Consider the following 13,633-nt stretch of genomic DNA (forward strand, 5'->3'; position numbering starts at 1 on the left):
ATAAAATAAAATAATATACATTATAGAAGCCTAGATTCGAAACTACCAACGCCTCTGTCTAGCTTTTGTGATTTTAGGAGGCTGTGTAAAATATTTAACAGGTCCTTACAGTATGTATAGATATTACTAATGCCTAGGCTGGTATGAAGTAAAAAAATTTGCAGAATCGTGGTACGAGTATATCACAACGGTACCTTGTAAGTATCAAGCCTAACCTCGGTAGAGTAGTGACGAGGTCATGTCAAGACACCTACTGCAATGAATAAAGTAACAGCTTGTTTGGATGGTTGTTACCTATTGTATTATATCGTATTGTTACTTTAAATACGATGTTTATTTCGGTTGTTACTTAAATTTATTGTATCGTATTGTTAAATCCGTCGTTACGTAACGACGAAATGCGCCACTTTATGTAACGACTGATTTGGCGTGGTTGCGTCATTACCCTACCTTTATGTTACCCTTCATTATTGTTAAATAAATTTATTTTATCATTTACCCAATCTTTTTATATAATAAATTTACCTCATATCATAATTTTTCTTTATAATGTTGCAAGTTTATTTTTCACATTGCTGATGTGTGATATCGTGAAACAACGACAAACAATACAATCTATCCAAACATTGTATTCATCATACGATACAGTACAATATAATATAATACAATACAATGCGATACATTATGAAACGATGTGTAACAACCATCCAAACAAACTGTAACTGAATAAGTATAGTACAGTATAATAGTGGAAACAATGGAAATGACACTAAGAAGACATATAACAAGAATAGCTATACTGAAATTAAGGCAAAAGAATGCCAAGGAAACGATGCAAACAAAATACAAGTTATGTAAATGAAAAATATCAACAAGAATTACTACCGAGGTATCACCTTGTAGTCTCATTTCACAAATCAAATCACAATCTCTCCTTATATCACCGCGGGAGCCTCACATTTAGTTTTGAAAATTATTTTTCCGAAATAGCTATCCGCATTTTAGCCCACCTTATCACACCGCGTGGCTTCAAGTAGTTCTCCTACTAGAAACATGCGTATCAAGTCCACCTTATCTCACCACATGCGTATTAACCCCAATCCTTATACCACCACACACGTATCAATATCACAACATATCACAAATCGCACCTCAAGTGACCAAATCACAACTTGCTAAAAGAAGTTAACAACAATAATATTTTCACAATAAATAACACATGGCTTAACCACAATATGTACAAGAGTCTCAACAATAACAACCGAAAGTAAATATCTCAATAAGAATGGTATTTCAATAATTTACAACCTTGCCTCAATGTGAATCACGACCCTTATAACTTCAACACCATAATTCAATAATAAGGTGTTACAAGAAATAACAACTTCAAATAAGGTAACTCAACAGTTAAATAATTAACGAGAAAATGAGAGAACAATTACTTCAACTAATCATGTAAAGGCAAATAGCGAGTAAGAGATGAGACAAGTATTTATAATGTCAAGTAAATCACGTAAGAATAAATTAATGATGAAGAAAATAACATATTATGACAATTCAATTAAAGGCATGAAAAGAATTTACATAACTCTAACTGGTCAATTACCATATTTAGCCCATATACCCACTTGTCACCTTGCGTACACGGCCTTTTACGTACCACAATTAACGCAAAACAACACCAATCCTAAGGGATAATTTTCCCACATAAAGTTAGACAAGACACTTACCTTAAAAATGCTAACTCAATCCACTAGTAAGCCTTTACGCGATTATCCAACTCCAATCGACTCGAATCTAGACAAAATAACTTTATACCATAAATACAAACCATAGGAAACTATTACGAATAATAAAGTTACAGTCTTTAAAGAAAATCAAAACGCCAACTCAAAAAGTCAACCCCAGGTTCACGTCTCGAAACCTGACCAAACTTATAAAATCCGAACACCCATTCAATAACGAGTCCAACCATACTAAAATTACTCAAATCCGACCTCAAAATTGCCTTTCAATCCTCAAAATATAGTCTATGAAGTTTTCACAATTTTCTCCAAATATTTAACCTCAAAACACTAATTAAATGACAAAATTAATGATGAATTCAGGTATAATAGCCAAATCCGAGTTAGAATCACTTACCCCGATGATTTCCTTGAGAATCCATCTAAAAATCTCCACAAACTGAGCTCTCTAAGTTAAAAGATGAAAATTGAGATAAAACCCTCGTTTTGGAAATTTAACACTGCTACCCAGTTATCCTCTTTCACGATCGCGGACAAACCCTCGCGATCGTAGAGAACAAATATTCCCAGCTAAAAAATGACACTACGCGATCGCGATACTATAGTCGCGAACGCGATGGTAGGACCTCCCAGGGTTACGCGATCGCGGACACTACCACGCGAGCGGAAAAACAACGCGAGCCTCAGCACAAGCTCTCCTTCCTTATACGCGAATGCGGCCACATCCAAGCGTTCGCGATACATAAACTCCTCAACCTTCACGATCGCACCCCTGGCTTTGCGAACAAAAAAAGAAAAATCCCAGCAGTCCCTAAGGACTCTACGCGATCGCGGGAGAATCTTCGCGAACGCGTAGAAGGAAACCGAAACAGGAAGGTCCGCTTTCAAGAACAAATGGCCCGAACTCAATCTAAAACACACCCGGGGTCCTTGAGACCCCATCTGAATATACCAACAATTCATAAAACATGATATGAGCTCGCTCGAAGTCTTAAATCATATCAAACAGCACTAAAACTACGAATCGCACATCGATTCAAGCCTAATGAACTTATGAACTTCTAACTTTTAAAACTAATGCCGAAACATACCAAACTAACTCCAATTGACCTTAAATTTTGTACACAAGTCATAATTGACATAACGGACCTATTCCAACTTTTGAAATTGAAATCCGGACTCGATATCAATAAAGTCAATGCCCGATCAAACTTCTCAACATTCTAAACCTTGAACTTTCTAAATTTTGCTAATTCAAGTTGAAATGACCTATGAACCTCCAAATTAATATCCGGACACGTTCCTAAGTCAAAAATCACCATACAGAGCTATCCGAATCGTCAAAACTCCATTCCAAAGTTGTCTACACAAGAGTCAAATTCCAGTCAACTCTGTCAACTTAAGCTTCCAACTTTGGGATTAAGTGTCTCATTTTACTCCGAAACTCACCTGAACCAAAACCAAATACCCCGGAAAGTCACATAACTACAATAAAACATAAAGGGCAATAAATAGGGGAACAGAGCTAAAATACTCAAAATAACCGGACGAGTCGTTATACCAAGTTTAGAAACTAGGTGTCATCACGACTCCTATGGACGATTTGTAGGTTGTGACATGGGTAGACTTTAGGATATTATATGCCTTATTTTTCTATTATGCCTATTTGATATCGTATTTTATCCACTTGTATGACTTCGTGACCTATTATTCATGCTAGAAATATGCATGTTATATCTCTGTCTCTATGCACTTTTTATATGTTATCTATCACATGTTGTTAGTGTCCTTGTGTGTGACAATGGTTTGAGCTGAGTTATGACACATTAGTATATTTCGTGCAGTATATTGATTGTGATAATGTGAGATATTGACATACTAAGACTAGAGGAGATTGATGGCTGATCTTTGGCCATAGAGCCATGTTGATATTGATTATAGGGTGGCACCTGCGTTAGTGCCCCATATTAGGCTGAGTGACATTGATGGTTAAGTGTTAGTATTGATTGTGAGGTGATGCTTGCGCCAGACCCCATATTGAGATAAGTGCTATTGATCGTTAACTTTGATATGATCAATCCATGGGCTAGGATCCGCCCCTCCGGAGTTAGATAATAAACTATGAGTGCAGGAACTTGATATGTCCTTATTGAGGGGCTTATGGCAAGCACTAGTTTAGTGCTGAGTATGTGTGCGGGTGTATTTATTTAGGGGCATTATGCTAGGCACTATGAGAGTGCTGAGAGTATGATTGGGGGTACTTGTGCCAAGCACTATGAATGTACTGAGATTGTGTATACTTGATAATTAAACTATGTTAGTGCTGATTTAGCATATATATTTGACATGCAAGCATATAGTTGTTTTTTCCTCATGATAAATTAGTATTGTTGTGTCTACTTGATGTTTAGATCTTGAGATCCTAGTTTACCTTGGTAAATCTCTATCTAAATAATTTTCGTGGAAATGTTGGTGCCTTGATTGCTATTCCTGAAAAGCATGCCTATTTCTCCTCTTATTGTGTTAGAGTTGAGCATGTTATTATTTGAGTTGATTTTCCTTATATCCCATTATTTTGCTATTATTATTATTGTTGGCTGTTGAAAGTGAGTATCAGACTTAGCTAACCTCGCTACTGCTTTCTTCGAGGTTAAGCTTACTACTTATTGAGTACATGAGGTCATTCGTAGTCATACTACACTCTACACTCCGTGTGCAGATCCAGGTGTTGCTAATAGAGGTTGTGACTACTGAGCTGTTACCTGGATTTTCTTGGTGATTTCGAGGTTGCACTGCAGTTCCTTTCGCGTATCTTGAAGTTCCATCCTTTACCTATTATCACTAATGTTTTTTCATTCCAACAATATTGTATTTGCTTTAGATTTTGTATTTATTACTTAATAGAGCTCATGCACTTGGTGACACAAGATTTGGGGTGAATTCATTTGAATTGACATTATAACTTCACTTATTTATGCTATTCCGCTATTTGAGACTATTTATTATTGTTGTTGAAGTTTATTTTCGCATATTTATTATTGGCTTGCATAGAAAGCGGTGTTAGGCACCATCACGGCTCCAATGAAATTTTGGGTCGCAATATCAATAGACGGATGTTAGTATTATTTATAGTATTTTGTTAGTCATTGGTTGATTTGTTGGGCTACTGAGATGCAGATATATTTAAGTATTTCTTATTGACTCATGAGCTTTAATTTTTAATCTAAGTTAGAATATTGATTAAGTTGTGTCTTGACTTTAATAATTCTTAATAATCTATTGAATGAATGTAGGGCATTTGGTGTGATTTCTATTTTATAAGGTGTTTCCAATGTGGTTTCTTAGCATCAGATTCCAGTTGTGCCAAGGTCGGGTTTAGGTTTGAAAGACATAGTCGACCACCAGAGCTATATGTGGCTTAGACGCTGCTCTAGCACGAGCACAAATAGCTATGGGTGCTCCACTTCAAGGTGTTGTTGAACATTCCATGGTTTGGGCTTCATCCCTACCTCTGCCCCAACCTATACGTCGAGTAGTGACTACAACCTGGGCCATTGGATCCTTCTCACCAGACGCTGACAAATGTGTCCTTATCATTTGCCAGAGAATAAAAGAATCAAGATTCAAACTTCTGGATGATACAAAATCGTACGATAGAGAAAGGAAGAAAGTTAAGTTCCTAAATTACTCATAGCCTCTTGAAGATAAGTATTGATGTCTCCATACTGATCCGCAAAACTCTATTTGACATGCTCATGACCCGTAAAAACCCATGAATTTAGACTCTGACACCAACTTTGTCATGACCCAAAATCCCACCAATGATCGTACTGGCACCTAACCCCAAATCGCCAGGTAAGCCAACATTCATAATCAACCAAATCAAGATAAATAAAGGATAATTTTCTGACATGATATAGATAATGCATAAATAAGTCATACATCATCAACCAAATATGAAAATCACTACAACAGTCTCCCAAAATTTGATAGTACGAAGTCATGAGCAACTAAAGTTGAGTACAACTGAGTCTCAAAAGTAAAGGTACTAAATAATGCGCACTTGATTTGGATAAATAAGAAGGAGACTCCATAAGGTGTGAATCGAGTATATCAACTCACCACGAAGTCTATAAAAAAACAAGCGGCTAATCGCCCTCCTAAACATCACTAGGACCAATACTAGGATAACAATAACATGAACAACCAAAGCAAGACAAATAAATAATAATCTACTAACATAATACAGATAAGGAATAAATAAAGTCTCACATCATTAACCAAATACGAAAATCACTACAACAATCTCCTAAAATCCGTTGGTATGAAGTCATGAGCAAGTAAAATAGAATACAACTGAGTCTCAAATGTAAAATTACTATTTGAATAAAAATAACATTAGGTTAAATAAAAATGAGACTCCATATGATGTGAATCAAGTATAGCAACTCACCATGAAGTTTTCAAATCAAGCTGCTAAGCGCCCTCCTAAACGTCACTAGTACCAATATTAGGATTTACACAAAATTATGCAAAGTGTAGTATGAGTAAAGGAATTAACGTATACCCAGTAAGTATCAAGTTTAACCCCGATAAAGTAGTAGTGAGGTTTAGACAAAAGTGATACAATTCCAGAGTCCGGTAAACTCATAACATTATATAATAAACAAAAGAATAACCAAGAAATCACAGATATAAATAGAAAAGTACGCGGTCTAGAATCAATTATTAAGCATACCTTCCAAGTAAGTTGATCAATAATGCAAGATACAATATCAGCATATATGGATGATTTGCATCAAGTAGCATGTATATGCATGTCTCTACATGGGTCTTCAATACAAATTCATATGAAGTACTTCATTTCTTCCTCAACTGATACCTCCTAGGTTCCCGACACCTCCTAAGTGCCTTATCACTGTGCACACATGGCCCAAGGTAAAATGGGTGATCATATGACTCCGATGGGATGGATCCAAATCTATGCGCCGAGCATCATAGCTCCATAATAAATCATCAATATCTCATAAACCAATCATCAAATCGCCTAAATGTACCGTCATACCCAATCATAATATCCGCATGGAATATACTATCATACCAATCTCGGTCCATAACTGAGCATCATATGCATGGATATATGCACATGAATAGAAAATAAGCATATATGATGCATATGAATATAGAAAAATCAGTATGCAAAAATATATGCATGTGTACAAGTATGACTACGACAATAATGTAAAAATCCAATATACCAAATAGCCTTTCATTTTAAAATAAATACCAAAAGCCTATACATAATATTTATCATGATTTGAGTTTATTAAGTAGTCAAACAAATAAATAGCGCATGGACAAGAGAAAATGTATCTCAAACAAGGTACAAAGAAGTTTAAATTCTACCCCGAACATGGTACAACCTTAGCACACTCATATAAGCTCGTCACTTCGCATATATGTTGCCTCCAAACATATAGTACATTGCATATAAGTTCATTGTTATTCAAAGTTCCCTTAAATAAACGTTAGTTAAACTACTTACCTTATCCGAAATAGGCTTCAACCTAAAATGCCTTTCCTCTATCCTTGCCCTCCAAACGCTCAAAATATATCCAAATAATACTTAGCGAGGTTCAATAAAGTAACAAAAACTAATTTCAAATAATAAAGCTTCAATAACGTGGGCTCACACGGTCAAAACTTGAGTCCAAGGTCAAATCTCATTGACCCATAATTCAATGAGTCCAAATATGTGATCAGTTTTCAAATCTGAGTCCAAATCGATGTTCAAAATCTTAAAGTAATGTTCTTAAGCTTTAGACAAAAATCTCAAATTTCACTCTTTAAAAATCTATGGAAGAATCAAGGTTGTGAATAAATCCAAGTAAGAATTACAAATCTTCAAGATTTGGCAAATTCCCTTTTCAAATTCTCCTCCCCTCGTTCCTCAAAACTCAAAAAATGTTGAAAATGAGCTAAATCCAAAAATTTGGGAAAAAATATATCGGTGGGCTGAAATAATGTATTGCGATCACGACGTATATCTCACCCAATCACGAAGAAAAGTGACTGAGGCCACTGCATCCGCGACGCACCCTACGTGATCTCGAAGAACACCCACACACGCACCTACACGATCACAACCTACTGCAGGTGTTCATGAAGAACAAATCCTTGGCCCCCAAATTTCTTCTAAGGGATTGCAATTCACTACTATGCCTCAGAAACCAGCAGTAGAATCATGTTTCCAAATGCTCTGAAACCACCCCGAAACTCACTCGATCCTCCTAGGACCCTGTCCAATCATCTTAACAAGTCTGTATACCCTATAAGAACTTTTCCAAAAGCTCAAAAGTTAATAAAAATATCAAAACCAAGAATAAAGCATAAAACCAAAAAAACCTAAACCCGTGAGAGTTGAGAGCTCTAGCGATCAGGCGATTATGATGATTGCCCTCGAAGCTTTTGGCCTCTAAGGCGATTACGTCCTCACCACTCTCACTGCCCCAAACAACCTCTACCAACCCTAATCCAATCCATAAAACTATGCTAAATTACTATAACCTAATTTATTAAATGCGCCCATGCAAACCCTAGCCAAAATACCTATTAAACCAGTCGAGTTCCTTCATGGTGAGCCCATAATCAAGTGGAAGAAACAAGAAGTGAAACAATCAATTGTGTAGCAAGGCCTTCAGCTGGTAGTTCTTGGAAAATTCTCTTATGGTAAGCCTGTTAATAGTGAATTACGTAAAATTATTCCCATTCAATGTGAGATTAAAAGAGCCTGTTCAATGGGTTTAATTGAACATAATCATATGTTTATAAGGTTGCATTTAATGGAGGATTATGTTAATCTTATTTCTAAGCATTCATTCTACTTGAAAGCTCAAGGTGAGATGTGGTAGATAAGGTGCACAAAGTGGAATCCATGGTGGAAGCTTGAGGATGAGACACCAATTGCAGTAGCTTGGATTAACTTTTCAGAGTTACCACCCAATTTCTTTGGTAAGGAATTTATTTTTTATTGGCAAGTGCAAGTTGTAATCCATTGCATGTTGATCTTGCAACTCAAAATAATACTAGACCTAGTTGTGCAAAGGTGAAAGTTGAGATTAATTTGTTATCTAAGTTTCCTCAACAAATTAAAATAGTAGAGGAGGAATATGAGTCTGGTCCTGAGGAGTTTAAGTGGATTAAGATCAAATATGACTACATTCTAAAGTATTGCAAGACTTTTAAGAAGCAAGGTCACAATGAAGCTGATTGCTGGGTGATCCATCCTGAGCTACATAAGAGGTATGATGAAGCAATAGATGATCAGGGTAATGGGAAGGAAGTAGTTGGTACTGCAGCTGCCTCAACTAAAGTCCTTTCAAATGGTAAAGTTTTGGGTAAGCCAATTTCAAATCCTTCCAAGCAGGAGTGGATGCAAAGAAGAAAGAACAAGTACCAAAGATATAAGAAAGTCAATAGTATTAAAACTATAAAGGAGTAAGAAGTTGACAATGTGAAGGGGAAGAACAAGGCTGAGGCAGTAGCTACTAGGAACAAATTTGATGCACTTGAAACGTGGGGACTATCTGTATACGGCTAAAATAGGAGAGTCCAATTTTGGGATCATCATGGCATTCCATAGCTCATTGCCAGAAGGCTCGAGGTACAACTCGAGTTTTGATGAATCAGAAGGCTCGAGGCACAGCTCGACCTCGGGACAGTACAAATCAGTGGCTATGATGAACGAGTGGGAGATTCCCAAGGTGAGTAGTTAGAGCTGACCAAGTCCATAAGAATAGTACAAGCCCGTACCTTGGCATTAAATGGCTGTACCAACCGTATATCTTTGTAATAAATTCATATGTACTATGTTGGGATTCCCCCTCCTATATAAAGGGGACCCTTGTTATTTTTTGCACACATGATATTCTATACAAGAACATTCTCTCTTATCTTTTCTCAGATTTATTACTTACATTTATTGCATTTCATTGATTATTCTTCATTCACTACTCATCATTGATCATCAAGAGCCTTCATTAAAGCTCTCAGAATTGTTAGTTCTTCATCAACCGGCTCCAGTCGAGCTCATTAGCTTAACCCTAAGGCCCAATATAGGCTAGCTCAAGGCCCCGATCCTCGACAACTCGGTTTGCATAGCGTTCTATTTTCAAGCTCTTATCTTATTTTCTAGTCTCACACTTAGCATCTACTACCTAACAACTAGTGTAAAAACTAATCACATATGTTTAGAACCACAAAATCAAATCTAATTATTATTACCATTTTCAAGGTAAATAGTTTGCGCCCGCCGTGAGGCTAAAAATAATAGTGATTATTTTCGTGCTGGTTTACCAAAAACACAAGTTATTTTTTACACCTTTTCTTGCCCAAGAATCTTTGATTTCAGGTCAAAATATCTAACTCAGTGAATGCGCATGAAAACAACGGTCTTGAAGACCATGGAGAGAATGGTATAGCTGTTCCAGGCGTCGGTGTACCACCATGAAACCCTGAGGACGCATCGGAACCAATTCATGAGGATGTGATCTCACGCAACGCCCAACATGTCGATATAAGCTCCCACACTAACAGGAGTATACGCCAAGAAAACCAACAAGAAGCTCAGAAAACCCCAGCTCAGGGGAAACAAGAGGTTAGCCTTCACTTTATTTTTGAGATGTTATAAGAACAATAGCTGGCGATTGCTCAACTGCAAAGCCACCAACAAACTCCAAGCACAGCAGCACCGGAAACGGCTCCTCGGTCCGAGCAGGTACCGGAAAGATCAAGCAATAACGGGTCAGTAACTGACCCCTTTATTATGAAAATGCTCGAGGACCTCACAAAGAGGATTGAATCGGGAGAAAAGAGAATAGAAGCCAATGACAAAAAGGTAGAGACCTACAATTCAAGGGTCGATCAAATACCGACCGCACCCCTGATCCTGAAGGGTGTTGATTCAAGGAAATTCGTACAAAAGCCATTCTTGTCAAGTTCGGCTCCGAAGCCCATCCTGAAGAAATTCAGAATGCCTGATCTCCCAAAGTACAACGGAACCACGAATCCCAACGAGCACGTCACTGCTTACACTTGTGCCATAAAAAGAAATAACCCGAAGGACGACGAGATCGAATTCGTCCTGTTAGAGAAATTTGGAGAAACACTTTCGAAAAAGGCCACGATGTGGTATCACAACCTATCCCCAAACTCGTTACACTCATTTTCCATGCTGGCAGATTCTTTTATAAAGGCACATACCGGTGCCATCAAGGTTGCTACCAGGAAGTCCGACGTCTTCAAAATCAAACAAAGAGAAAATGAGATGTTGCGGGAGTTTGTATCTCGCTTCCAAATGGAGCGGATGGAATTACCACCAGTCTCTGATGACTGGGTAGTGCAGGCTTTCACCCAAGGTTTGAACGAGCGAAACTCGGTAGCTTCAAAGCAACTAAAGCAGAACTTGGTTGAATATCCAGCTGTAACTTTGTCGGATGTCCACAACCGATATCAATCGAAGATTAGGGTCGAGGACAACCAACTGGGAGCTCCCTCCGGCTTAGTATATCCAAGTAGGATCCTAGCAAAGGATCCAAAGCCAAACAAGGAGAGGTACCAACCATAAACTGAAGATCAAAGAAACGCCCCAAGGCGTAACATACCCGAAACGACTGAAGGACAGATCGAGGCCAGAATCCTCGGGGACTCGTAAACAGAGCCGGATTCGATAGATACACAGGGCCGACTGAGGCACCCCGGTTATCTGAGTATAATTTCAACATCGATGTCTCAACTATCGTATCAGCCATAGGTAAAATCAAAGACACCAGGTGGCCAAGGCTAGTACAATCAGATCCGTCACAGAGGAACCCAACATGATGTGCGAATTCCATGGCACATACGGTCATAGAACTGAAGACTGGAGATAGCTTCGAGAAGAAGTAGCCCGACTAATCAACAAAGGGCACCTCTGAGAGTTCCTTAGTAACTGAGCCAAAAATCAATTTCGGGAAAGAGAGGCGAATATGAAAAATGAGACAGAAGAATCACAACATGTCATCCACATGATTGTTGGGGGAGTCGACATCCCATAGGAACCCACTATCAAAAGAACAAAAATATCCATCACCAGGGAAAAGCGAACTCGAGGTTACATACCCGAGGATGCTCTCACATTCAGTGACGAGGACATCGAGACCCTATCTCAGCCTCATAATGACGCATTGGTAATTTCTTTTCTTGTGAATACATTTCAAATTAAACGTGTATTTGTGGATCCAGATAGCTCGTCCAACATTATCAGGTCGAGGGTGGTGGAGCAACTTGGACTGCTCGACCAGATCGTGCCCACCTCTCGAGTCCTCAATGGATTCAACATGGCGAGCGAAACAACTAAATGGGAAATAACCCTCCCAGTCAACGTGGCTGGAACAACCCAAAATGCCAAGTTTTATGTCATCGAAGGAGACATGAGATACAATGCCTTGCTCGGAAGGCCATGGATACACTGCATGAGAGCAGTACCATCAACCCTTCATCAAATGATGAATTTTCCAATAAATGACGGAATAAAAACTGTATACGGGGAGCAACATGCTGCGAGAGAGATGTTCGTAGTGCACGATATGACACTGACATCGACACCTTCAATATCGAAGGAGCCAAAGGATAAGCAAACAATGATGTAGCAATCACAAGCTACATCCTCGGCCGTACCCAAGTGAAATAACAAGGGACCATACCGCTTCCCCAAAGCAAGCAGTGGAAACATATCAAGGCTCGAAACGCCATCACAACTAAGGTATAACCACCCCCCTTTTTTATTTACGTATTATGCTAACATGTGTGCAGGCGTCCAGTTAGAAGAATCGAAGTACCTTCCGGCTTGAAGACCTTAGGTTTTAAAGCATGCGTTGCACTCTTTTCCTTCGATCGGATTTTATCCCAAGAAGGGTTTTACTGGCAAGGTTTTTAATGAGGAAACATCTATATGCTACCTAAGGAGAACTTAACAAGTATTCACGGCTTCTCTTCGACCAACCTCGAATACTGGGGGCATCCCCGCGGGAGGTCATCTCCCCGGAGAAATAAGACAAGCCAAAGAGGGTCTCAATAGAACAATGATGTATCGGGCCAAACGGTCAGAAGAACCGTGTCCGCATAGAACAATCGAACCTTCAGCGCGAAGACCATGTATACTTGTACCAAGTAATCGAGTAATATTTTTTGATTTTTACCATAAAAACACTTTGTGCTCCAAGCGAAGATTGCTATTTTTACAAGAACATCCCCAGATCCACTCGATTCCATAAGACCTCTGGGTCGGAAAACATCAAGCTCATAAGCCCTCAATGAGGCAACATCGAAAAACGGCTCCAGAGCCAAGAACTCTCGATGTCTCGGGGACTGTCGTCCTATTGAGCTATCAAAAATTTGAGGCCATAAGACCCCGTGCGGGAAACCCCAAGCTCATAAGACCTCCATGAGGCATCTTCAACGCTATAAGACCTCTAGGCGTGCTCAAATCTGTAAGATCTCAAGCCAAACATGAATTATACTTGTACCAAGTAACTTATCTGTAAGACCTTACAAAAGGCATAATCCCAATCTTAAAGTTAAGGCTATATATTCGAACTTATAAGACCCCTAAAAGGGCATACCCTTGATATAGACGCCGAAGCTACTTCACTCGGGGACTAAAAGGCTACAGCCAAATACAATAACTACGGTCACAAGGCTGTACCAGCCAAACTAACGCGACTCGGGGATGCCCGACCGTCACAATAAAATCACAAGCCTTCAATTACTTTGAAATACTTTGAGAATAACCGGTTAACCAGGCTACCTTCGGTATAAGCCAAAGCGCTTCTATCATATCAGCTCCAAAC

The sequence above is a fragment of the Nicotiana tabacum genome, chromosome 18, assembly GCF_000715075.1.
Source record: "Nicotiana tabacum cultivar K326 chromosome 18, ASM71507v2, whole genome shotgun sequence".
Taxonomy (NCBI): domain Eukaryota; kingdom Viridiplantae; phylum Streptophyta; class Magnoliopsida; order Solanales; family Solanaceae; genus Nicotiana; species Nicotiana tabacum.